Source organism: Lepidochelys kempii, chromosome 6, assembly GCF_965140265.1.
Source record: "Lepidochelys kempii isolate rLepKem1 chromosome 6, rLepKem1.hap2, whole genome shotgun sequence".
Lineage (NCBI taxonomy): Eukaryota > Metazoa > Chordata > Testudines > Cheloniidae > Lepidochelys > Lepidochelys kempii.
In genome coordinates, this window is record NC_133261.1 from 124,245,983 (window position 1) to 124,268,803 (window position 22,821).

A 22,821-nucleotide genomic window follows, 5' to 3' on the forward strand; every position below is an offset into this window, starting at 1 on the left:
GAAGGACAGAGTGCTGTGTTGTCTGTCAGGGCAAGATGGGACATCACTCAGAAGGAAGAATCCAGGTTGTGGGGTGGGGCTGATGTATACCTTCTGGAGAGGTACAAGGCAGTGCCGGTCAACCTTAACTTCAATACAGAGTTCTGAGGTAGTGAATTTCCTCTTTTTGATGAAATGGTGATAGTGCAGGAGGTACAACTGGCACGTACCTCTGGGTACGGAGGCTAAAGGGACACACCACTGCTACTCAACTACCAACTCTGCCCTCTTTCTGGCCCTTCCGGGACTCCCGTACTGCTCCAGGAGGCAAGTGGAGGAAAGAAGGTGGAAACTAACAGGCTCTGAGGAGCACATCTACCAAATAGATGCAGCAAGGGGGAGTGGAGCAGAGCCCCAGACGCTGTATTCCACTTTGAGGATTAGAGGGAAGGGGTTCTGCAAAACCTTCTGGATCATGGGAGAACTGAAGAGATATGAACGGATCCAGTCACCCCTATAGGTTCTCTTCTCCTAGAGTCTTAGCCCCTATTATGGGATATCCATTTTCAAGACCATCTTGCTATCCATGTTTTTTAAAGCAATTTGACTATGAGCTGCTTGTACTGTATCTGAGGAATTCCTTGACCAAATGACCCCAAGTTTACACCCAAGTAGGATTCCCCTACCCCTACTCCTCCTGTGACATACTAATATTTGAGACTCTCACTATGCATGCATGTGGATTTTAGAATACTTTATTAAAATCAGCTCCTTATTAAGAGGGCGTTAACTGAGTACCCCCTGACTAAATAACCCCCCCGACACGATGGACTCTACCCTTGCCCCTAACATGGGTAGCACAACCACTGGTATGGTTGCATCAGTATTTCCATTTTTAATACAGGTGAAAAAAAGTTGTACAAAAATTCTGTTTTGGGTTAGAGTATTATTTTAAAATGTATATTACTCTCCGTATTAGTGCATGGGGGAGCAATATCGATTGAAGTTTGATATGACTTTCAAAGAGGGGCACATGACTTAAGTGTTATTTCTTTCAGACCCTTTTTTCTATGAACCACACCTACTTGAAGGATGAAATTGGTAAGCGTGAATCCTTCCTTTGCATAGAGTTAAAGAGAAATAGGGAAAGGAGATTTTAGCTAGTGAACAAGGGATGGTGAAAAAGGTAAAATTAACATATTCCCAATGGCCATGAATCCACAAGTCAAAGCTAGTGTAGATTTTGGTACTGGAAAAGCAAATTATAGCAATGAAATTTTGTCCAAGTCAGAACAGAATCTCCTGACCATTTTATACCGAAGTATTTTTTTCATGCAACACACTGTCAACCTCTGGAACTCCTTGCGAGAGCGTGTTGTGAAGGCCAATACTATAACGGGGTTCAAAAGGGAGCTAGATAGATTCGTGGAGGATAGGTCTATCAATGGCTATTAGCCAGGATGAGCAGGAATGGTGTCCCTCGCCTCTGTTTGCCAGAAGCTGGGATTGGGTGACAGGACATGGATCACTTGATGATAACCTGTCTGTTCATTCCCTTTGGGGCACCTGCCATTGGCCACTGTCAGAGGACAGGATACTGGGCTCGATGGACGTTTGGTCTGACCCAGTATGGCCGTTCTTATGTTCCTATTTAAAACTAGGAATTTCTCTTTTTGCAAATACAGACTAACACGGCTGCTACTCTGAAATCTACCAATTATGACATGGTTTAAAATAAAATTCCTTTCAATTAATATAATCATACTATTTGTACCTAAAGAGTGATGGTTTGCAGGTTTTTTATTCCATAGTAATGTAAAAACTAAACCTCAATTACCCAGAATTATTGCTTCTATAGTACTAGACTACAATAAAGCTGGAAATGTATACTGACTTATGATAGCAGACAAAAAAATTATACTTAATAGCTGTAACCTTTGGCAAGAGAACATTGTCATGGAAACTTCATGGGCTTTGTATGCATAGAGAGGGAGGGGAAAAGTGCCCGTATCAACCAGAATCTGAGTCACAGCTGTTTAAAAAAAGTCTCTCCATCTGCTTCCTATTCAGCCACATACCAGTTCTTTTCATGTTATTGCTTCCCTTATAAACAGAAGGAGTGAGTGTTTACATTAGCATTACAACGAGGTCTTTAAGCTTAAGGAATTTCAGCCTACTGTGCACATGTTATCTGGGTATCCACACTAACACCTCCTGAGCCTTTAACCTCTCAGCTGTCAAAATTTTCCCACCAACAGCTAAATGAATATCTTGAAACATTCATGAGATTGCCCTCAGACAAAGGGTTAGCAAATCCACACAGAAAAAAAGGAAAGGAAAGGAGATGCCGCTAACATGAATATGAACAAAAACCAGGTTTTTAAAACAGTTGCATTTATTGAACATTTTCCTCACAAGAAATATTTGCAGAACTAGGCAAATCTGTATTAAAATTAAATGGGCAAAAAAACCCTGTGCACAAATTTGTTAACTCCAACATTTACTGAAGAGATTTCAATGTAGCTCATGGTCATTTTCTAAAACCAAATGATAATCAGCCTAATAGTTAAAATGATTCAATAAATCCCTAAATTTGAAACACTGTAAAAGGAAGATTTTTTGCTGTTTCTGGGCCATGTACAGTCCGGGTGTAACTTGCACCAGGGCTAAATTTGACTCCCTGTCAACATGGTACAACATGGTACAAACTATACATGGGACAAATGTGGCTAAAAGGGACTTTGAACTAGTTTTGTATGAATGTAATTCTGGCAATGTTGTATTTCCTTAAAGAAGGGTATTCATATTGCATTTACAGATACTACTGTTATAGGTTACTACACAAAGCTGCTGAACTAAATATTCCTTTGGAGTCATCATCAGGTGATTTCTCATGTAACAGAATTCACTTAAGAAGAACAGTGATAAACCCCATACGATTCAATGGGGCAAGCTCACCACATCTGGAGCCTGGCAATGTATTGTCGTGATTAAGTAATGGATTCTCAGTTCCTTTAAATGTCATACCTGACATAGCTACTGTGACTGAGTTTGCAGGCAAATGGATTTATAGCCCTACAAACCACCTAAGTCTGGTGACTGAAAAACAATCCTTCAGTGAAACCTATGGAACGTGGAAGCAGTTGGTATTCGCTAGAATTAGGGTTGCTAGGCACCCAGTTTTCGACCAGACCATCTGGTTAAAAAGGGACCCTTGCGACTCTGGTCAGCACTGCTGACCGGGCCTCTAAAAGTCCAGTCGGCGGCACAGCAGGGCTAAGGCAGGCTCCCTGCCTGCGCTGGCTCCGCACGGTTCCCAGAAGAACTCAGACTGACTTTTCTCTAAATACACAGCTCTCTTCAGTGATTCACCAGCAGAATGAATTATAAGATATCACACCAAAGAAGAGCATATGATCCACAATAGAACTAGTAAGAATGCCCCTAGAGGGAGGAGAGAAATCGTTACAAACTGAGTGTACAAGAGATAGGAGGAGATGTGGGTTTAAGAACTGCAGGTCATTGCTGAAGTTTACAAAATCATTTAATAAAAACAAATGACCACCAGCCTAACACACTAGGGTTTAACTGTGTCAGAAGATCTGTCTCTCCTCCCAAGTGTTTCAAATATAGAGAGAAAATTTTAAGGGCATTAGTCTCTTCCCCCTTTTCTCACTACCAAACCATTTTTTCCTCTCCTTCCATCTCCTACCAAATGACCTTCTCTCTCCTGTGATGCTGGCAGACCAATTGCCAGCTCATGCCAAGCCCCTTAGACCTCACTGAACACTGACAAATGCATAGCTGGAAACCAATCTGTTTCACTGTGTGTTAGCATTGTTGAGAGATATTAGATTTGTAAAAATGTGTCTAGTGTTTAAACTTTATGAAATGCTTGTAAGTGGCTGTATGCATTAATCTTACTTATAATATCTGTATCCCACGTTATAAGGTAATGTTTAAGTGTTTGCTCAGTAACTAAGGGCTTGGCTACACTTGCAAGCTACAGTGCAATAAAGGAGCCCCAGGCACACTAGCTCACTACCTGTCCACATTGTCAAGGCACGTAGAGCGCTCTGACTCTGCAGCTACAGCGCTGCTGGTACTCCACCTTGGCGAGTGGAGTAACGTTTGCTGCGCCCCCGCTGGAGTGCTGCAGCACCAGTGTGAACGAGATGCTGCATTACTGCACTCTGATCAGCCTCCGGAAACTTCCCATAATCCCCTTAAGTCAAGTGGCCACTCTTGTCATTGTTTTTGAATCACTGCAGGAATGCGGATATGCCCTTTGAAAGCTCCATTTCTGACAGCCGGCTGCTTATCTGCTCCGAGACAAAGAAAGCCATTAGTGTGGAATGCTGGGGGGAGGGGGGGAGAAGGGGGTCTGCTGCTATCTGAACTTACAAGACAGCATGCTGACATGCTCTCGGCCCCCCCAAAAACCCACACTCTCCCCCCATACATACACACAACCAACGTTCCACCCCACCCCACCCCATTTGAAAAGCACGTTGCAGTCACTTGCATGCTGCGATAGCTGCCCACAATGCACCGCTCCCAATGCCGCTGCTGGAGCCTTCGGCCTAGCCGTTCCTATACGGGTGCCTCGTAACTAAGTAACTATTTGTCCTAAAGAGCATCTCCTAAATGAACATTTGTTTTCTCCCTTTTCTCGAAATAAGTGAGATGGCCACAGATAGCCATAGAATTTAAGAGGCAACAAAGCAGTTTTCCATAAAGAAACTTATTTTTTAGAAGTTATTTCTGGGAGTTATATTTTACAGAAAAGGAGTACTTGTGGCACCTTCGTGAGCTACAGCTCACCTCAGCTTATGCTCAAATAAATTGGTTAGTCTCTAAGGTGCCACAAGTCCTCCTTTTCTTTTTGCGAATACAGACTAACACAGCTGCTACTCTGAAACCTGTCATATTTTACAGAGCGATTCCCTAACATTACATGGTAAAGGTTTGCTGGACAAATTCTGCCTTATCCGTGGTCTCCTGAAGGGACAGTGTTATTCTTAGAATAATCCTGTTACTCATCCAGGAGGGGCAGGATCTTCTCCTTGAAGGATACACACCTAGAAACTCAATACCATGGCTTCGAAGCTGTACTTTGAGATATGGCCCAAAACTTTGCGCCACTACAAGAGTCACTACAATAACTGCAGTATAAGCAGGGTACACTAACCATCAGAAAGTTTTTCCAGCTACCTGTAGAGAAGACAGAGAGCTATTAATGCATAGTATACATCAAGAACAAAGCAGTGAATGCATCCTGAGGGCACGACTGTCCTTGAGAAACATGGATGTTCTCCTCTCAGAGTGTATCAGGCACACACTTACATGAAGTCACCAGTCAGAATCCTTAAAAAAGGGAAGAAAACTGAAGTGACAATGTAAGTTCCTCAAGTGACTTTTACTGATAAAGTACATTGGAGATTTTGTACAAACTGTACATGAGCAATGTGTGTTCCAGTGAATCAGCAGCATCTAGGAGCACTGATAAAGCCACCACTACTGGCATGCAGTCTTAGTATACTAATGAGATGAGACGTTTCAGATCTTTCTGCAGCTTCCAGACACTATATATTGAATCTGACAGAGTGATTTTATATTAAGACAGCCAAAGACTCTCTGGATAGTTACCTTAACACTGAAAAGTGTTGAGCAGCTGCCCAAAAATCTCTCATGAGAAATAAAAATAGATATGAACCTACCCTTGCCAACAATACTGATTGTTTACAGAAATAGTTTAATAAAACAGAACTGTTACATACCAAGAGTGAAGGAACTTTTCCCTCACACACTCCCAGCAACTCAATTAGATTGTTAAGGCTTTTATCTTAGGAATAAGGAATTTTATGTTGCTACCTACTACTGAAGAAAATTCTCTTCATAAAACAAAGTCAGTTTCAACAGATTCATTCAATGAAACTTAAATTCTATTGAAACTGGTCCTGTCATTAAATAACTGCCAAATTTGACAGTATTTCTTAGTTTATATTTAGACTTGCAAGGATTAATTCTTATTCCTCAAAGTCCATAAATGTTGATTTCACCATACATACACAAATTGACAACTGAAATCTACAAATAGGCAAGATAAAAAACACTGCTTGAGAACTTTTGATTTGAGTTTGTTTTAAGGATATTTAATTTGTATATTTTGACATGTGAAGTTGACAATTTATATTTTAATGGTTATAAAGCTTTAACTTTTTGAATGTCAATATCTGTCATTAAAGACATTGTCTGTCCCAACAATTGTGAACATTTAAAACAAATCAAAAAGATTTCAAAATGCTTATTAACAAACATCAATACTATCAGTCAAAATTAGAGGGGAAAAATAAAGATCAAATTCTGCCAAGCCTATTCATATTACACACTGAGTTAAAAGAGAACTCTCTCAAAACAGACCAGACTGCTACAACAGTTGTTGAATTAAATTTGTGGTGAAAAAGGTCAGAGATGATGTAACATGCATCAATATAGCTAAGCAAGACTTGTGTGGGGCTTTTCAGTTTTCTTACAGAAAGAAGCAAAAAGGTTGTCTATTAGTTTTAAGGGGCAGAGATAATGAGACAATAAGAAAGAAACCGCTACTGTGCTATTTTTCTTTGGGGAAGAAGGGCATCCCCATCCATATTTTATCTGCCCTCCTCCTTGGCCCTGTATTGCTGTGACTTTTCCCCTGAAACACAAATTTCCAAACACAAACATCCAAAGTTGGATGGATCTTCTATACCCAGTCAAGAAGACTTTACATACAAGCAAGGAGATCACTACTAGATCACTTAGGGAGGGAACAAATTAACTTGGGGTAGATTCTGGAGCAAACTCTTTATACAAAAGACCACAATGACTTCAAAGTGAATTCCAAACACATAGTTTCCAGTATCAGCATTTGTTTCCAACTATGCCTTGTAAGACAGTATCACACTGCCAGTCAGCTACTATACTTCTAAGTATCTCCTTGCTCCATAACAGGATAGTACCTTCTGACCTTTCTGAAAGAGTCACCCCAAATCATACCCCTAGAGGCATTTAACCAATTTTAAAAAGTCATTGGAAAAATGGTCTAAAACCAATGTTAGAGAATCAGGCTCACAATCTCAGTATCTCTATACAGAAAACAGAGCACACACACACACCAACCAAGTGATTACTCAAAATTTTCATATCTTATCAAAGAACTTCTGCTACACATTTAACTTTGACCAATCACACAAGTATCCAGGATGTGCACACATACATTTTCACATGAACTCATAAAAAGAAAAGGAGTACTAGTGGCACCTTAGAGACTAACCAATTTATTTGAGCATAAGCTTTCAAACCTGATTGAAGATAAGGTTGCGTATTACAGTGTAATTTTTCACTGTGTTTAGTGTGGTAGCACTGTTTCAATGACAGCGAGCATAGTAGAAAGGAATTGGTGTGAATAATTATTGCTACAGTATAGTGGATGAATGGTTGGAAACTGGTAATGGTTTTTTGGGGGTGGAGGGAGGGAGAATTGCACTTGTCCTTGCTTTCTAGAGAGTTGTTTTTTTTTTTTAACAATACAAACACCCACATCAAAAGGTAGAATTAAAAGTAGCTGAAGAATGTAGAAAGGTATATGGCCCAAGGTCCTCACCTCAATTTTTTGTTTTTTGGCTAAGTTGTTAACTGCTAGCTTCATAATGAGAGAGACAAAAGGTGGGCGAGGTGATATCTTTTATTGGACCAACTTCTGTTGGTGAAAGGGACAAGCTTTCAGGACACACACACACACACACACACACACACACACACACACACACCCCCTTCTTCAGACTGGGAAAGGAACTCCTAGCATCCCTGCTAGATACAAGACGGAACAGATTGTTTAAAAGTAGCTAGCACATATTCAAGGTAGAGTGGCCCACTAACACCTCTGCAATATTAGGACAAAAAGAGGGTATTTGTTCGCTATAGATTGTTGGAATAAGCCATAAATCCAGTGTCTCTGCTCAGTCTATGATTTTTGGTGTCTAGCAGAGTAATTAAATTTAAGCTCCCAGATTCGTCTTTTGAAAGCTTGCCTCTCTCACCAACAGAAGTTGGTCTAATACAAGATATTACCTCACCCACCTCGTCACTCTAATATCCTGGGACCGACATGGCTACAACCACACGCATATAGCTTCATAAGATATTGAATACTATGCTACTAGTACAAGACTCAATAACATTAAGTCTAGGAATTTAACGCACATAAAATTAAAGTGAACAGTCTTATTCAAAAGTCGTATGTTAACATTTGGAGCAAAAAAAAATATTTCCTTAAAAATCCAGTTTCTTAAAAACCTCTAGCTTTAAAAAAAATGTAATATTCAAACCACGCAGATTTGCTGTAAACTAAAATTCTAGGTTTTCACTTTCTACCACACGACACTAGATGAAGCATATCCAAAAGCCACCATACTGCTTCTCTCTCCTATACAGTTAGAGCTCTGAATATAGTTAAAAAAAAATCAGTTCATCTTTAGACATCATCTAAAGTGGGATTTCCAAGCACCTTCCACTCAAAGTAACAGAGATTAACAAACTACTATCAAAGTTATACATTTCACATAAATATATGAAATAAAATACAAATAGCAATAAGCTAGTCAATTTATTACCATAAGCTAGTCAGTTTAGCCCTTTCTTGGGTCAGCAGAAAGCACAAAGGGGAACCTGCTGCAGGAAAGTATTCTGATATTTTCTTCAAAATCTCCTTTTAACATAGAGCTCAAGTTCTTCTATATTCTAGCACAGTAAAATAAACTCCTAAACTTGGAAGCCCAGTTACAAAAAACCTTACAGCACAAGACAAAAATAATCCCAATGCAAAATGGTTTAGTGACTATTTTTGGATGTCTTCTAGTTTCTCCTAAAACCATGTATCCATTAGGTTTTCGCTTTAATGTTGCGCCAAACATCAGCAGTTAACAAAGAAGAATATTAACACGCCGAGTACAGAGTGTGCTTTTGCAGAATACAAACAAACTGTTCTAAATAAGATCATTTACAAGCACAGGGGACCTATTATATATAATTATGAAGTAAAGGCAATCTTGATCTTTGTAGGAGGAAGAATGTTTAAAAAAAAGAGACTCGGCAAGATGTAATTTGAACAATAGAATACGTTTAATCAGAACTGCTGCTTCCATGTGCAAGTCCCTTAGGCAGGCACTGGCCAGTAGAGTCTACAGAGTTTGCTCCCCAGGTTGAAGCGATTTAAATCATTGAATTAAATATGATTTAAGTCACTTGATATTTCTAAGGCATCAAATCTAAATCAGGTTGAGGCTTTGTAATTTAAAAATTTGTACTATTGCAACTTTACACCTTAATTTGTTATAAATTTTAAACTACTTTTTTAAAATGCCTCTAGCGGATCTTTTGACTTTTTCAAAATTGCTATAACTAACTACTCCCCACAAAGTATTGAATATCAAGATCCTGATCCTGCAAATACTCTAACAGGTACTTAACCTTATTCACACAAATAGCCCCACTGAAGTCAAGTACTCGTGTGCTTAAAGTTAAGCATGTGCACAAGTCTGACATTAAAAATATAAAACTTTGTTGCCAAACAAAATCTTTGCAATTGCAGAACAAAAATTGCTTCACTGTTAACAGCTAATGTACAGAAAGTATAAACTCCAGAATTATTGTGAACTTTTTAATGCATAGACTAAAATTTTCAAAAACAGCTGCCTACAGTAAACACTCAGAAATCCATATTTAGGCACTTAAGGGTGGAATTCAAGAGCACCAAAGGCCCATCAATGTCAAACTGCAATGGTGGAGTATAGTCTGATCAAAGCATTTCAGCTTTCTTAACTTGTGCAAGTTAAATATTTATTAGATGGTGATGCTGGGCAACTAGAGCACAGGTTATTTGCTCATCAATTATGCACTGGATTCGTCTTTCAACATTGAAAAATATTTCAAGCAACAAATGTCCCAGTAGGAAAAACGTCTGTAAAAACGGAAGTTTTACTAACTATTAAAAAACTAGATTGTAAACTTTGGGGGAAGGAACTGTCTTTTGTCCTGTGTTCACACCGTGAATAGCACAGTTGGTCCTGGTCCATGACTTGTGCTAATGCAATACAAATAACAGAACTACTAACCATTCACTTTAGTAATTTAAAACTATAGGATGGAAAGAATAGAAGTGTCAGATTTTATTTGCACATTAAAAAGGGATTTTAAGTTAAAAAGAAACCAAAACAAAAAAACGGATGGTCTACCCCTGATGTCCCCACCTCCTTAATTCAATTTCATGGATTCAAAATGGACGATTCCACTTCATCGGAGCAAACGAAGTACAAATATTTGTACCAGTTTTCCATCACAGGCATGAGCAGCAGTATAGGGACTAATGTATACTGAGCGCAAGTATTTTCAGCACCATGTCATGCAGCCTAAAGTGTAATTAGCACTTACACCGTTGCAAGCACCTCTACTGCTGCATCAACAGATCTTAATGTAAGCAAAAGATGGGAGTTTCCATGTAGCAAAGCTGAGCCACAAGCTTCCCACCCACCCCACCTCAAATTAAAGCCAAGACCCTAACTCAGGGGATGCACTATTGGAAGCTCTGCTACTGATTTACTGACACACACTGGGCAAGTTGCTTAGAGCTTGTCTACAGAATGAGTTAGCATGCAGCAAGTCATGGTGCAAGTCTATAGAGCACTATCCTGCCATGCACTAGGTGGCCATGTGGATCCTGCTACCATGCACTAAAAATCAGGTAGCGCACCTTGAAGTACTTCCACTTCAAACGCTAATATTCGCACTGTGACTTGCCACACACTAGCTCTCCATATAGACAAGCGCTTAGTTGTTTATGCCAGTTTAACTGTACAATGAATTTACTACTTACCTATGTCTCAGGAGTGATACAGGTTATTGTTATTTATTATTTATATTATAAATAGTAGTGCATAGGAGCCCCAATCAATGCCCTCAGCAGGCAACGCTTAGGGATGACTGATTAAACCAGATGGAGCAGCTAAAAAAGAAAGGATGATGCACAGAATATATACAATTCATTGACCTCAGGTTACTTAGCCTGTTCAATATTGTTTAACTTCTGATTTCATTAATTTACTCTAAAATTTAATTTAGGGTTGTCACCTTTCTAAATACTGGTAACCGGACCCCCGAGGCCCACCCTTTCCCTGTCTCTTCCCCCAACAGCCCTGCCACTGCTCTGCCTCTTCCCCTAAGCCCCACCCCCTTCTCCATCTCTTTCCCCCCCAAGGCCCTGTCCCAATTGCTTGCTCCTCTCACTCTCTGTGTCACTTGTTGTATCGTCTCAAGGAGCCTGCCTGCAGGCAGAGGGCGGCCCCGGTTGAGCAAGGGCTGGCATGGGTTAGTGACCAGACACCAGCTTCCACCCCACAGTAACTGGACTTTTGGTTCAGGTGCCATTTAGGGTTGCCAGATCCCAAAATCCCCAAACACCTGACAACCCTAAATGACACACGGACACAGAAGCCAAAAACCAGACTGTTTGGGTAAAACTGGATGGGTGGCAACCCTACCCTATTCCCTTCTCTTCCCCTGCCCCATCCTCCATCTGCTTCCTCTCCCCACCCTATCCCCTTTCCTCTCCACACTGCCCCCTGCCCCTATCCCATCCCCCTTCGTTCCCCACTGCCTCTTCCCCCACTGTAACAATGCTGGTTCTGGCAGGACCCAACTGAGAGTGCCAATTCAGGATAAATTGCTTAAAGCAGGGCAGTTACAGCCTAAGGCTGGGGTTTTTCCACCTCTAAGCCCTGGTCTACACTAGGACTTTAGGTCGAATTTAGCAGCATTAAATCAATGTAAACCTGCACCCGTCCACACGATGAAGCCCTTTATTTCGACTTAAAGGGCTCTTAAAATTGATTTCCTTACTCCACCCCTGACAAGTGGATTAGCGCTTAAATCGGCCTTGCTGGCTCGAATTTGGGGTACTGTGGACACAATTCGACGGTATTGGCCTCCGGGAGCTATCCCAGAGTGCTCCACTGTGACCGCTCTGGACAGCACTCTCAACTCAGATGCACTGGCCAGGTAGACAGGAAAAGAACCGTGAACTTTTGAATCTCATTTCCTCTTTGGCCAGCATGGCAAGCTGCAGGTGACCATGCAGAGCTCATCAGCAGAGGTGACCATGATGGAGTCCCAGAATCGCAAAAGAGCTCCAGCATGGACCCAACGGGAGGTACGGGATCCAATCGCTGTATGGGGAGAGGAATCCGTGCTATCAGAACTCCGTTCCAGTTTTCGAAATGCCAAAACCTTTGTCAAAATCTCCCAGGGCATGAAGGACAGAGGCCATAACAGGGACCCGAAGCAGTGCCGCGTGAAACTGAAGGAGCTGACGCAAGCCTACCAGAAAACCAGAGAGGCAAACGACCGCTCCGGGTCAGAGCCCCAAACATGCCGCTTGTATGATGAGCTGCATGCCATTTTAGGGGGTTCAGCCACCACTACCCCAGCCGTGTTGTTTGACTCCTTCAATGGAGATGGAGGCAATACGGAAGCAGGTTTTGGGGACGAAGGAGAAGATGATGATGATGGTGATGAGGTTGTAGATAGTTCACAGCAAGCAAGCGGAGAAACCGGTTTTCCCGACAGCCAGGAACTGTTTCTCACCCTGGACCTCGAGCCAGTACCCCCCGAACCCACCCAAGGCTGCCTCCTGGACCCAGCAGATGGAGAAGGGACCTCCGGTGAGTGTACCTTTTAAAATACTATACATGGTTTAAAAGCAAGCATGTGAAAGGATTACTTTGCCCTGGCATTCACAGCTCTCCTGGATGTACTCCCAAAGCCTTTGCAAAAGGTTTCTGGGGAGGGCAGCCTTATTGCGTCCTTCATGGTAGGACACTTTACCACTCCAGGCCAGTAACACGTACTCGGGAATCATTGTACAACAAAGCATTGCAGTGTATGTTTGCTGGCGTTCAAACAACATCCGTTCTTTATCTCTCTGTGTTATCCTCAGGAGAGTGAGATATAATTCATGGTCACCTGGTTGAAATAGAGTGCTTTTCTTCAGGGGACACTCAGAGGAGCCCATTCCTGCTGGGCTCTTTGACTGTGGCTAAACAGAAATGTTCCCCGCTGTTAGCCACAGGGAGGGGGGGAAGGTTGAGGGGGTAGCCAAGCGGTGGGGGGAGGCAAAATGCGACCTTGTAACGAAAGCACGTGCTATGTATGTAATGTTAACAGCAAGGTTTACCCTGAAAAAGAGTGTAGCCACTGTTTTATAAAATGTGTCTTTTTAAATACTGCTGTCCCTTTTTTTTCCTCCACCAGCTGCATGTGTTTCAATGATCACAGGATCTTCTCCTTCCCAGAGGCTAGTGAAGCTTAGAAAGAAAAAAAAACGCACTTGCGATGAAATGTTCTCCGAGCTCATGCTGTCCTCCCACACTGACAGAGCACAGACGAATGCGTGGAGGCAAATAATGTCAGAGTGCAGGAAAGCACAAAAATGACCGGAAGGAGAGGTGGCGGGCTGAAGAGAGTAAGTGGCGGGCTGAAGACAGGGCTGAAGCTCAAATGTGGCAGCAGCGTGATGAGAGGAGGCAGGATTCAATGCTGAGGCTGCTGGAGGACAAACCAGTATGCTCCAGTGTATGGTTGAGCTGCAGCAAAGGCACCTGGAGCACAGACTGTCACTACAGCCCCTGTGTAACCAACCGCCCTCCTCCCCAAGTTCCATAGCCTCCACACCCAGACGCCCAAGAACGCGGTGCGGGGGCCACCGGCCAACCAGCCACTCCGCCACAGAGGATTGCCCAAAAAAAGAAGGCTGGTATTCAATAAATTTTAAAGTTGTAAACTTTTAAAGTGCTGTGTGGCATTTTCCTTCCCTCCACCACCACCCCTCCTGGGATACCTTGGTAGTCACCCCCCTATTTGTGTGATGAATGAATAAAGAATGCATGAACGTGAAGCAACAATGACTTTATTGCCTCTGCAAGCGGTGATCGAAGGGAGGAGGGGAGGGTGGTTAGCTTACAGGGAAGTAGAGTGAACCAAGGGGCGGGGGGTTTCATCAAGGAGAAACAAACAGAACTTTCACACCGTAGCCTGGCCAGTCATGAAACTGGTTTTCAAAGCTTCTCTGATGTGTACCGCGCCCTCCTGTGCTCTTCTAACCGCCCTCGTGTCTGGCTGCGCGTAACCAGCAGCCAGGCGATTTGCCTCAACCTCCCACCCCGCCATAAACGTCTCCCCCTTACTCTCACAGAAATTGTGGAGCACACAGCAAGCAGTAATAACAGTGGGAATACTGGTTTTGCTGAGGTCTAAACGAGTCAGTAAACTGCACCAGCGCGCCTTTAAACGTCCAAATGCACATTCTACCACCATTCTGCACTTGCTCAGCCTGTAGTTGAACAGCTCCTGACTACTGTCCAGGCTGCCTGTGTACGGCTTCATGAGCCATGGCATTAAGGGGTAGGCTGGGTCCCCAAGGATATATATAGGCATTTCAACATCCCCAACAGTTATTTTCTGGTCTGGGAATAAAGTCACTTCCTGCAGCTTTTGAAACAGACCAGAGTTCCTGAAGATGCGAGCGTCATGTATCTTTCCCGGCCATCCCACGCTGATGTTGATGAAACGTGCCTTGTGATCCACCAGAGCTTGCAGCACTATTGAAAAGTACCCCTTGCGGTTTATGTACTCGGTGGCTTGGTGCACCGGTGCCAAGATAGGGATATGGGTTCCGTCTATGGCCCCACCACAGTTAGGGAATCCCATTGCAGCAAAGCCATCCACTATGACCTGCACATTTCCCAGGGTCACTACCCTTGATATAAGCAGATCTTTGATTGCGTGGGCTACTTGCATCACAGCAGCCCCAACAGTAGATTTGCCCACTCCAAATTGATTCCCAACTGACCGGTAGCTGTCTGGTATTGCAAGCTTCCACAGGGCTATCGCCACTCGCTTCTCAACTGTGAGGGCTGCTCTCATCTTGGTATTCATGCGCCTCAGGGCAGGGGAAAGCAAGTCACAAAGTTCCATGAAAGTGCCCTTACGCATGCGAAAGTTTCGCAGCCACTGGGAATCATTCCAGACCTGCAACACTATGCGGTCCCACCAGTCTGTGCTTGTTTCCCGAGCCCAGAATCGGCGTTCCACAGCATGAACCTGCCCTATTAGCACCATGATCCATGCATTGGCAGGGCCCATGCTTTCAGAGAAATCTGTGTCCATGTCCTGATCACTCACGTGACCGCGCTGACATCCCCTCCTCGCCCGGTATCGCTTTGCCAGGTTCTGGTGCTGCGTATACTGCTGGATAATGCGTGTGGTGTTTAATGTGCTCCTAATTGCCAAAGTGAGCTGAGCGGCCTCCATGCTTGCCTTGGTATGGCGTCCGCACAGGTAACTCAGGAAAAAAGGCGCGAAACGATTGCCTGCCCTTGCTTTCACAGAGGGAGGGAGGGAAGGGGGGCCTGACGATATGTACCCAGAACCACCCGCGACAATGTTTAAGCCCCATCAGCCATTGGGATCTCAACCCAGAATTCCAATGGGCAGCGGAGACTGCGGGAACTGTGGGATAGCTATCCACAGTGCAACGCTCCGGAAGTCGACTCTAGCCTCGGTACTGTGGAAGCGCTCCGCCGAGTTAATGCACTTAGAGCATTTTCTGTGGGGACACACACACTCGAATATATAAAACCGATTTCTAAAAAACCAACTTCTATAAATTCGACCTTATTCCGTAGTGTAGACATACCCTAAGGCAAACCAAACCAGCCAAACAGAGCAGACTTTGGTCTCACCCCACTGGCTAACTACAAGTCACACAAGCAATTCCCTCAGACACTCCAGTTTCCCAGTATCTCCACCAGTGCCATTCGTTATGGGGACAAATGGTTATGAAAACCAATACTCCAGTAAAAGAAAAAAGGTTCTCTCAATCCCCAAGGATCAAGCCCCAGACCCAGGTCAATATACAAATCAGATCTTACCCACAAATCACGCTGTTGCCAGTTCTTTAGAATCTAAAATCTAAAGGTTTATTCATACAAGGAAAGAAATATAGATGAGAGCTAGAACTGGTTAAATGGAATCAATTCCATACAGTAATGGCAAAGTTCTTGGTTCAGGCTTGCAGCAGTGATGGAATAAACTGCAGGTTCAAATCAAGTCTGTGGAGTACCTCCACAGCTGGGATGAGTCATCAGTCCTTCGTTCACAGCTTCAGTGTAGCAAAGTTGCTCCAGAGGTAAGAAGCAGGACTGAAAACAAGATGGAGAAGCTGCAGCAGCTTTTCATATTCTCTTGCCATGTGGTCTTTCTTTCTTTCTTTGTCCCAAAGACAAGCTGTCCATCACATGGCCTGGAAAAACCTCAGAGGTCTCTCCATAGGCATGTCCCTGCACACCTTGCTGAGTCATAAGGTGAGCCTGCCTTCTCTCAGTGGGTCAATTGTATAGCTGATGGTCCTTAACGGGCCATCAAGCAGGCTAGGCAGAGCTGACACCAACTTGTCTGGAGTGTTCCCCAGAAGCATAGCACAGGTTTGAAATACAGACAGTATAGAGCCAACGTTCATAACTTTAACTATAAAAATGATACACATATAGACAGCATAATCATAACCAGCAAACCATAACCTTGTCTTAGACACCTCATTTGACCCCCTTTATACAAGATTTGGTGCCACTACAGGACTTTGGTTGCAACAAGGATCTATACGGTCCCAGCTTATGTCAAGAACGTCACACCGCCCCATACAGAACAGGACGCAGCACACACAGAAAATGACAGAGATGGGCACTATGACCCAGGAGGCAGAGTCCCAAAGCAGCCACCTTCAGCTGGAAAGAGGGGCCAAGCGAGCTGGTGCAGCATGGGAAGGACAGAGCCCCCCCTCCCCCTGGACAGATTGAGCAGAGCAAGCCCAGCTCAGCACTCACAGAAATCAATTGTGGTGGAGGCAGTGGGGCGGCAATGCTCCCCCAAAGTATGCCCATGGTTGGCATGGGTTGACAGCCTGATACTCCCCCTCCACTCAGAGTAAACTGACTTTTGGCATCCAGTCAGCAATGCTGACCAGACACTGCCAGGCTGCCTTTTTGACTGGACTTTCCAGTTGAAAACTGGGCACCTGGCAACCCTAACCTAATCAGATACCATTTTTAAGGTATTTCAAAAGTTCTCTCTACAAGTAGATAATTTACAACAGCTTTTATAAACAAAGGTTTCATCTTGATTGCTTTGCTTCCGTGTAAGACAATTGGTTTAAACTTTTTTCACTCAAGATGTCCCACAGTAATTGCTAGATTAGGTCTGCTAGTACAGATAACACAGGAATTTAAAGTGACGCCACCTGGTATAACCACATTTACATTAGGGTATTAGCCATAATTTTACATACAGTAACTTTCCAACTTTTATTTTGTCTGCCTATGAAATTTTAAACTGCATCTGTCTTGGTCTTTTGGTGGGGAATAGCTCAGGACTTTGTTAATTTTGCTTTGCTAAGGGGGAGCATTTAAATTAATTTTGCCAATCTCCTCACTGTCAAAAAGACAGAAGAGAATTCAAAGGGCCAGAAACAATTGTGGTGTCCTGTACTCTTATAGTCCAGTTGCAGTCATTTCAAACCCATAAACAGATATATTTTTTACTTTCTTGCTCTGAACATGATACCTCTACAAACGCAACCCAGAATGGTCAAACTGCATAGCAAATATCGAATCTACTGTCCTGTCTTGCTTAGGTCTGTCTTTTGGTACTACTGTGTCCCAGATTTCTCATTTATACTTGGAACATGTGCATGTTGGATTACTTTCTCCATAGATATCAGCTTGCAGTTTTTCTGGTATGTATAAAGAAAAGGAGTACTTGTGGCACCTTAGTCTCTAAGGTGCCACAAGTCCTCCTTTTCTTTTTGCGAATACAGACTAACACGGCTGCTACTCTGAAATCTGGTATGTATAGCACACATAACTCACCTTTAATATTCCTCCAAGAATATCCATTTTTCATTCTGTACTAGTGCTCTAGTTTCATTTCTTCCCAATCTCAAGTCTCACATGTATGCGCTAGACACTGTAATGGTGAAAATCAAGGCTTGCCTCAAGACGGTATTGAATTAGCATACTAATAAGGCTCCCCCTGCTGACCCCTCCACTCCAGCAACTTCTCAGCAGTAACAAGTTACCCAACTTTATTTCGCCAAAAGTAGAATTAAGAAAGGTAAAGATATTTGTTAAGTCTGAGAACTGAATTAGTGTATTAGAGTTTAAGGCCGGAAGGGACTATTGGATCATCTAGTCCAGTGGTTTTCAGACATTTTTCCTGGGGACCCAACTGAAGAAAATTGTTGCTGCCTGCGACCCAATGGAGCTGGGGATGAGGGGTTTGGGGTGTGGGAGGGGCTCAGGGCTGGGGCAGAGGGTTGCGGTGTGGGGGTGAGGGCTGAGGGATGGGGCTGAGAATGAGTGGGGGTGCAGGTGGGGGCTCTGGGTTTGGGGGGGCTCAGGGCTGGGGCAGGGGATTGTGGTGCTGGGTTACCTCCGGTGGCTCCTGGTCAGTGGTGTAGCCGGAGTGCAGAAGCAGGCTTCCCGTCTGTCCTGGCACTGTGGACCACGCTGTGCCTGAAGTGGCCAGCAGCAGGTCCGGCTGCTAGGCAGAGGCATGCAAGCGGCTCCATGCGGCTCTCGTCCACAGACACCCTCCCCCCAGTTCCCCTTGGCCGGTAACCGGCCAATCGGCGTGCAGAGCCAGTGCTTGGGCAGCGCGCAGAGCCCCATGGCCCCCCTGCCTAGAAGCCAGACCCGTTGCTGGCTGCTTCTGGGACGCAGCACGGTGTCGGAACAGGTAGGCACTAGCCTGCCTTAGCTGGGCAGCACCGCCGACGGGGCTTTCAACATGCCTTACATGCCGCGACCCAGTACTGAGTCATGACTCGAACTTTGAAAAACGCTGATCTAGTCTGACCTGCTGTATATCTCAGGCCATTAAATTACACCCAGTTACCCCTGTATTGAGCTCAATACTTGGGTCTCTGACTAAAGCATACCTTAAAGGCATCCAGTCTAGATTTGGAGACGGAGACTGAGAATCCACCTCTTCCCCTTGGCAATTTGTTTCAATGGTTAAATCACCTTCACTGTTAAAATTTTTTGCCTAATTCCTAATTTGAATTTGTCTGGCTTCAGCTTTCAGCTATCAGTTCTTGTTATGTCTTTTGCTGCTGAACTGAAGAGCTCTTTATTGTGTGTAACTACGTCATAGGAAGAAAATACAGATACTAATCAACTTACTTCTCAGTCTTCTTTCTGATAAATTCAACAGATTAAACTCTTTCAGTCTCTCACTGCAAGGCATTTTCTCTAGCCCTCAAGTCATTTTTTGTGGCCCTTTTCTGCACCCCCTCCAATTTTTTGACATCTTTTTCAAAATATTGACACAAGAATGTGTCATATTCCAGTATTTTTTCCCACCAATGCCATGCACAAAGATTAAAAAAAAATCACCACCTTTCCACTCTTATTCTGTGTATATAACCAAGGATTCCATCAGCACTTTTTGCCACAGCATTGCATTGGGAACTCATGGTATGATGTGGGTTCTTGTATGGTAGATACATACGTACGTACCTTCAATAAAGGCTTTTGGCTAATCACAACAAACCTGTAATACCGACTTGACAACTGGCCTCAAACAAAGAAAAGAAAATGGCCTTGATATGAAAAACAAAGTTCTAAAGCATTATGTGTGGCCTGAGAAGGATAGAATTCTACACACACAAAAATTACTTGTTAAAACGCTTTGAAGTATGAAAAGAATTCCTAGTTACCTTCAAGAGTAGTTGCAGATTAGGAAGTCTAAAAATGCAAAGACACCTGCTTAAAAAGAGCACACAAGAGTAATCCCATGAACAGAATATACTTTCACTTTGTGTAAAATTGCAACATACTGTACAGTATTATTAATTGCCTTCAATAAAAGTATCAGCTAAATGATTGGGTAACAATAATAATAAAAATAATAAATAATAATAATAATAGCGTGTTGCTCAGTTAGAATATCGGTATGGTTTTGTTCCATGTTGAATATCTTTAAAGACTACAAAATTTAGTTACGGTAAAAGAGACATTTGTCAATTGAATAAAAAAGCCAGCTGTTTAAAACATAACGGTCGATTTCATCCATTCTCTGCAATTCCGCTTGTAAGAATTAACCACTTATATGAATCAAATATCTGGGACGGATGTGATTCTTATAAAAGGAGTGCAGTGTATTAAGTAACATGTTTTAAAAGCCCCAAGATGAGGAGTTGGGAACATCGATCTTAAGAGGTTCTGTGGTATAGCTGATAAGAACTCCTCTTCTCTCCCCTGCCCACAACAGTAATGGCAGCACTGCAATCCCTTGACAGATCTCTAGCTAGATGAGCCTTGTCTCTACATTACAAGCCTGATTTGCTTTTTTTTTTTTTTAATTCTCATAGTTGATAACAATGGTTGGAGCAGTGAAGCATTAGTGCAGCCAGGCAACTATCGTTTTAATCACCTTGCCATCCAGACCTGTTAAGAGCAACGTTAGACTACACTGTGGTTAACATGCCAGCAGACAGCCCACATTAATGCTCCTGTACACTATTCACCCCCATCCCCAAGCCCTCCTTTGTGGCTGGGAGCTTTTATGCCAAGGTTCCCACACCACTTCCCCACTCATGCTCCTAAAGATTCTACGACAGGCTCTCTTACCTCAATACCCCCACTCCTTCCTCCTTGAAGCCAGTTTATTACAAAAACATAGTGCAAATAATCTGTAACAAAAGTTCAAAACATAGGCCATTTATCACACCTAGAGCATACAGTCTTTAAAATCCCACATTTAGTCCACTGACACTGTAGATATCACACTCCACATCTTCCACCACACCCAAGCTCTTCAGTCCTCTCCTGTCCTTTTGCCCAGACAGCCACCCCAGTCCTTCCAGCCAAAGTGCAACCCTGCTCTTCCCAGCAGAACCACCAGCACCCATCTCTGCCAGGGACTTATTTTCACCAGGGGATCATCCGTCACTTCCCGTTACATTAATCTTACATCTTGTACAGGCCAGCAGGCAGGCTCCGCCACTGTTCCCCTAGCCCGCTAGCCTCCAAATCTCCAGCACAGGAAGGTCAGCAAGCTAGCCCCTCTGCTGGTCTCCTGCCTTCAACCTCTCCACAAGAACCTCCTGCCTCTCCCCCCTTCTGTTTGATCTTTTATAGTCCCAAGTGCTGTCCTAATTGGCCAGACTGTGAACATCAGGATGGTGGGCCCCCCTAATTTAAAAGGGGCCAGCCACCCTGTGACAAATCCCCATTGTTGCTACCACCGATAGAGCAGCACCAGCAGGAGCACAAGCGGGAAATTAAGAAATGTCTAGTACAGCTATATAATCACAGTGACTATTAATGGTTATACTAGGATAGCACAAAGGTATCCAGAACAGCATCGATATTACTAAAGCACATTACTTGTACTATTTTCTATTTGTCCTATGCAATATCTTATGATGGCAAATTAGTCACAGACTACCTGATACCATACTTTACTGTGTGGGAAAACGGAGATACATCTGGAAGGAGCAACACTGACTTCAGTGGGGCTGTGAGGGCGCAGTGGCAGGCTCACATGCAATGCACTGCAGGACTGGGGCCAGCTATAACTGGTGTTGAAGAGTACAGTTTTGCAATTCAATGCAAGAGATTTCCTTTTATATACACATTATGCTTTCCAGTGAATGTTCATAGAGTGGCTTCTTATTTTTATCTTCTAAAGACTCAGACTAAGAATAAAAGCAGCTCTAAGTGTATGTCTACACTGCAATTAAATACAGATGGCTGGCTCCTGTCAGCTGACTCAGGCTCAGGCTCCAGGGCTGTTTAACTGCAAAACAGATGTTCAGGCTCAAACCGAAGCCCAGGTTCTGGAACCCTGGGAAGGGGGAAGGTTCCAGAGCCCAGGCTCCAACCCAAGCCCGAACATCTACACTGCAATTAAACTGCCCTGGAGCCTGAGCCCAACTCAACTGACATGGGCCAACCAATGGCGTTTAACTGTAGCGTAGACATTCACTATTCCAGCCTAACTGATCCTCTAGGGTCAGTGCGTAGTTCCAGTGCAAACGAAACACGCAACCAACATGAATAATAATTTAAATTCTGTCCAGCTCTAGAAACAGATTAATTTTATTGGTGGCAGTGTGGATCAGCAGTAGGGTATTCTGCCATTTGATGCACAGATGACTGACTATCTGGCTGGAAGCTAGTATTAGGAGAAACGTGACAAATAAAATGATAGTTTTGAGAAATAATAGCTATAAGGCACAGCATGCATCCTACACTTTTCTCCTTAATGGAAGAAAAGTCAAAGCCCCACAACCTGGAAAAATATATAGAATAGTTCAAAAATTTAAAGTCAGCAATCACCTCCTATATGTAATTTATATTTTGTTGGTAAGGTACATATACACCCAGAGTGTGTATAAACTGCCAATTTTCTTCATTTTACTGGTTCACAGATAGGCATTAGAAAGAGTTTCAAAGTCGTGAATTACAATTTTATCAGAAGTGTCTAAAAATGGTTAAAAAGCCAACATGTTCCCCAAAACAATGTTGAAGACAGTTTTCTTTTAAAGAGGTCTTTAACTCTACAACCCATGTGCAACTTGAACTGCACATCATTTAAAAAAATTCAAAGTGAAGCCATCTAGGATTAAAACTAAAAGCCAAACGGAGATTGTCATTTGTGTAAATATTGGCAATACTTTAAAGTGGTGAT

The 22,821-nt window shown here is 43.2% G+C and overlaps 1 protein-coding gene and 1 long non-coding RNA gene across 4 annotated transcripts in view; both read right to left on the minus strand.

Annotated features, from left to right (window-relative positions):
• PELI2 (pellino E3 ubiquitin protein ligase family member 2) overlaps window positions 1–22,821 on the minus strand; it is a 230,938-nt gene that overhangs the window by 27,457 nt on the left and 180,660 nt on the right. The gene's annotated exons all lie outside the window — the stretch shown is intronic.
• LOC140913497 (uncharacterized) lies at window positions 17,942–21,903 on the minus strand. The gene is made up of 2 exons (XR_012159606.1): window positions 19,844–21,903; window positions 17,942–18,090 (listed from the first exon to the last, which is right to left on the minus strand). It is a non-coding gene; the product is annotated as an uncharacterized lncRNA (long non-coding RNA).